Source organism: Schistocerca americana, unplaced genomic scaffold, assembly GCF_021461395.2.
Source record: "Schistocerca americana isolate TAMUIC-IGC-003095 unplaced genomic scaffold, iqSchAmer2.1 HiC_scaffold_1522, whole genome shotgun sequence".
Lineage (NCBI taxonomy): Eukaryota > Metazoa > Arthropoda > Insecta > Orthoptera > Acrididae > Schistocerca > Schistocerca americana.
In genome coordinates, this window is record NW_025725607.1 from 7,501 (window position 1) to 12,500 (window position 5,000).

Here is a 5,000-nt window from a genome sequence, read left to right on the forward strand (position 1 = left end):
TATTTTTCGTCACTACCTCCCCGTGCCGGGAGTGGGTAATTTGCGCGCCTGCTGCCTTCCTTGGATGTGGTAGCCGTTTCTCAGGCTCCCTCTCCGGAATCGAACCCTGATTCCCCGTTACCCGTTACAACCATGGTAGGCGCAGAACCTACCATCGACAGTTGATAAGGCAGACATTTGAAAGATGCGTCGCCGGTACGAGGACCGTGCGATCAGCCCAAAGTTATTCAGAGTCACCAAGGCAAACGGACCGGACGAGCCGACCGATTGGTTTTGATCTAATAAAAGCGTCCCTTCCATCTCTGGTCGGGACTCTGTTTGCATGTATTAGCTCTAGAATTACCACAGTTATCCAAGTAACGTGGGTACGATCTAAGGAACCATAACTGATTTAATGAGCCATTCGCGGTTTCACCTTAATGCGGCTTGTACTGAGACATGCATGGCTTAATCTTTGAGACAAGCATATGACTACTGGCAGGATCAACCAGGGAGCTGCGTCAACTAGAGCTGAGCAGCCGGCCGCCCGGGAGTGTGTCCCGGGGGCCCGCGCGAACACGCAAGCGTCCGCTCAATTATTCTGCAAACAGGAGGAGGCTGAGCTCCCCTGCACCATACACCTCGAAACCCTCTCAGGTCCCGGCGGCGCGCAGCGCCGTCCTAAGTACTTGGTCGGGTTCGAGAGAGGCGCAATCGCCCGGAGTTTGGCGAGTAGACGCTTTAGGTGCGACCACCCGTGCTCCCAACTGAGCTTGCCGCTGCCGACAGAGGCCCGGGAGCGTGCTGTCGTGGCATTGCCGGCGGGAGACAACACGCGCCACCTACGGTGACCGGCAGCTCCAACGCCAGCGCCACAGAAGGACAAAAGCCCCACTTGGGTGCCGAAGCGAACTCTCCCAGCACAGCGCACGCGCCAACACGTCCGCACAGCTGCGATACAAACCACCTGCGAGAACCGCAGAGGCGACCGAGCAGCAGACGGCGTCGCGGCGCCGAGCGCCGGGCGGCGGCGCATCCTCAGCGCACACAGTCCTCAATCGGACCAGCACACTGCAGATGTCCACCGCGCTTCGCACCGGGCCCGCGAGGACCTACTTTGGCCGCACGGCGCCGCGTGCAGGGTGCGCCGGCGCGCAGCTGCGCCGCCTGCCGCCTCCGTCGGCCGGCGCGCCTGCCACTGGCCGCCCCCACCAGCCGGCTGTAGCGCGTGCGCCCACGCACCGCACGGCCAACACGCCGGGAGGCCCCCCCTCACCGGCCGGGGACGGTCCCACCCAGCCACCGCCGCGTATCGCTTCACACCCACATGCCATTCACGTTCGTGGGCATGGTGGGTATCGCTGCAACAACCGGTTGGTAGCTCAACCGATCGTCGCCATCACTGATTCACCCCTAGCGAGAACAACCGCACCACAACGGTTTACCAGTTGTTCATTTGCGTAACGTCACCAGCAAACGTAGGCGTCCATCGCCATTTGCAAATTCAACGATTGTTGCATGCCTGTGTCAGGTGTCACGACACACTGTCTGCCCACATACACGCAACAACATGTCCACGCTTAGCGAACACGTGGAAGGTGGCCCCCGTACGTATGCGATGTCCATTGCGCGAACGACTGTCAACCGGCCTCTGTCGCATGTCGCAGATGTGGAACGCAGTGCACCGTGCTATCACGGTGTGTGAGAAGAGACGACTACGTCTGACAACACGCGCCACTACATCAACAGACGGCTCATGCTGATCGCCATCCAGGGCATACCACACTGCAATCCAGCTCTTATAGGGAGACGACACGTAGCTGAGTGCACAACATTTGGACCGCATGGTTCGCCGTTGTTGGCGCAGTCGTTGTACGGTCACATGTACCACGATGTATCATTCAGTACATGAGGACCAATGTGCAGTACAGTGTGTGATTTGGACGTACAACATCAGCGGACAGTTGACACAGGCCGTACCACAGCGTAGGCTAAGTGCTTCGCCATGCGAATGCCAATGAACAACTGCAAATGCCAATGAACAACTGCAAAGGGCATTGAGCATGTACGTCCTGCTGCCATCCACATTACAGTGTATAGCTGCAAGGTGTTTAACATGAAGCGATACACTGGGGACCGGGCAGTGCGAGTAGCAAACTATATTGCGGGGGTTGCAGTTAGGCAACACTACACTAATTTAACGCGTCGTATGACAATTACAGAGCAGGTTAAGGCCCAACGTGTGTTGGGTTAAGGCCCAACGTGTGTTGGGTTAAGGCCCAACGTGTGTTGGGTTAAGGCCCAACGTGTGTTGGGTTACGGCCCAACGTGTGTTGGGTTAAGGCCCAACGTGTGTTGGGTTAAGGCCCAACGTGTGTTGGGTTACGTTAAGGGGCAATGTGGGTTACGTTAAGGGGCAATGTGGGTTACGTTAAGGGGCAATGTGGGTTACGTTACGGCGCAATATAGGTTACGTTACGGCGCAATATAGGTTACGTTAAGGGGCAATGTGGGTTACGTTACGGCGCAATATAGGTTACGTTACGGCGCAATATAGGTTACGTTAAGGCGCAATATCGGTTACGTTAAGGCGCAATACAGGTTACGTTAAGGCGCAATACAGGTTACGTTAAGGCGCAATACAGGTTACGTTAAGGCGCAATACAGGTTACGTTAAGGCGCAATACAGGTTACGTTAAGGCGCAATACAGGTTACGTTAAGGCGCAATACAGGTTACGTTAAGGCGCAATACAGGTTACGTTAAGGCGCAATGCAGGTTACGTTAAGGCGCAATGCAGGTTACGTTAAGGCGCAATACAGGTTACGTTAAGGCGCAATGCAGGTTACGTTAAGGCGCAATGCAGGTTACGTTAAGGCGCAATACAGGTTACGTTAAGGCGCAATACAGGTTACGTTAAGGCGCAATACAGGTTACGTTAAGGCGCAATACAGGTTACGTTAAGGCGCAATACAGGTTACGTTAAGGCGCAATACAGGTTACGTTAAGGCGCAATACAGGTTACGTTAAGGCGCAATACAGGTTACGTTAAGGCGCAATACAGGTTACGTTAAGGCGCAATACAGGTTACGTTAAGGCGCAATACAGGTTACGTTAAGGCGCAATACAGGTTACGTTAAGGCGCAATACAGGTTACGTTAAGGCGCAATACAGGTTACGTTAAGGCGCAATACAGGTTACGTTAAGGCGCAATACAGGTTACGTTAAGGCGCAATACAGGTTACGTTAAGGCGCAATACAGGTTACGTTAAGGCGCAATACAGGTTACGTTAAGGCGCAATACAGGTTACGTTAAGGCGCAATACAGGTTACGTTAAGGCGCAATACAGGTTACGTTAAGGCGCAATACAGGTTACGTTAAGGCGCAATACAGGTTACGTTAAGGCGCAATACAGGTTACGTTAAGGCGCAATACAGGTTAGGTTAAGGCGCAATACAGGTTAGGTTAAGGTACGACATAGGTTAGGTTAAGGTACGACATAGGTTAGGTTAAGGTACGACATAGGTTAGGTTAAGGTACGACATAGGTTAGGTTAAGGTACGACATAGGTTAGGTTAAGGTACGACATAGGTTAGGTTAAGGTACGACATAGGTTAGGTTAAGGTACGACATAGGTTAGGTTAAGGTACGACATAGGTTAGGTTAAGGTACGACATAGGTTAGGTTAAGGTACGACATAGGTTAGGTTAAGGTACGACATAGGTTAGGTTAAGGTACGACATAGGTTAGGTTAAGGTACGACATAGGTTAGGTTAAGGTACGACATAGGTTAGGTTAAGGTACGACATAGGTTAGGTTAAGGTACGACATAGGTTAGGTTAAGGTACGACATAGGTTAGGTTAAGGTACGACATAGGTTAGGTTAAGGTACGACATAGGTTAGGTTAAGGTACGACATAGGTTAGGTTAAGGTACGACATAGGTTAGGTTAAGGTACGACATAGGTTAGGTTAAGGTACGACATAGGTTAGGTTAAGGTACGACATAGGTTAGGTTAAGGTACGACATAGGTTAGGTTAAGGTACGACATAGGTTAGGTTAAGGTACGACATAGGTTAGGTTAAGGTACGACATAGGTTAGGTTAAGGTACGACATAGGTTAGGTTAAGGTACGACATAGGTTAGGTTAAGGTACGACATAGGTTAGGTTAAGGTACGACATAGGTTAGGTTAAGGTACGACATAGGTTAGGTTAAGGTACGACATAGGGTAGGTTAAGGTACGACATAGGTTAGGTTAAGGTACGACATAGGTTAGGTTACGGTACGACATAGGTTAGGTTACGGTACGACATAGGTTAGGTTACGGTACGACATAGGTTAGGTTACGGTACGACATAGGTTAGGTTACGGTACGACATAGGTTAGGTTACGGTACGACATAGGTTAGGTTACGGTACGACATAGGTTAGGTTACGGTACGACATAGGTTAGGTTACGGTACGACATAGGTTAGGTTACGGTACGACATAGGTTAGGTTACGGTACGACATAGGTTAGGTTACGGTACGACATAGGTTAGGTTACGGTACGACATAGGTTAGGTTACGGTACGATATAGGTTAGGTTACGGTACGATATAGGTTAGGTTAAGGTACACATTGTTGTAAGGAAAGGTTTAATGGGGGGCGGGGCGGGGCGGCCGGTTTGTTGATTGTGATTATAGTAAGTGGATGCCTGCGGCATCATCTGATTTGCCACGTCAGGATGCACCTTTGGCTCATGACAGGCGGCGCTCTCATTCCATGCTTGTGGCAGACCTGTGTCTTTCATTCCTGCCATTGTTTGTGTGCTGTGAGAGGAGGCAGTATTGTGATGTTGGGTGCACCCCTGTGTAGGACATGTGTGGGTGTTGGTGGCTTGGCTGAGCAATGGTGGTTGTCGGGTGGGTGGGATATTCTGTTTTCTGAGTGGACCTCCCAGTCTGGTTATGACAGTGTGGATTGTCTAATGTGGCGGAGAGGATGCACTGGGTGTTGTTCCATGCTGGTGCTTACATAA

General features: G+C 51.3%; 1 non-coding gene across 1 annotated transcript in view; it reads right to left on the reverse strand.

Moving 5' to 3' along the window:
- The window catches only part of LOC124569677, a 1,910-nt gene extending 1,416 nt beyond the window's left edge, over positions 1-494 (reverse strand). The window contains exon 1 of the ribosomal RNA XR_006971277.1: positions 1-494. This exon is cut by the window's left edge and continues 1,416 nt beyond it. This is a non-coding gene — a ribosomal RNA (small subunit ribosomal RNA).
- Between the last annotated feature and the right edge of the window lie 4,506 nt (positions 495-5,000).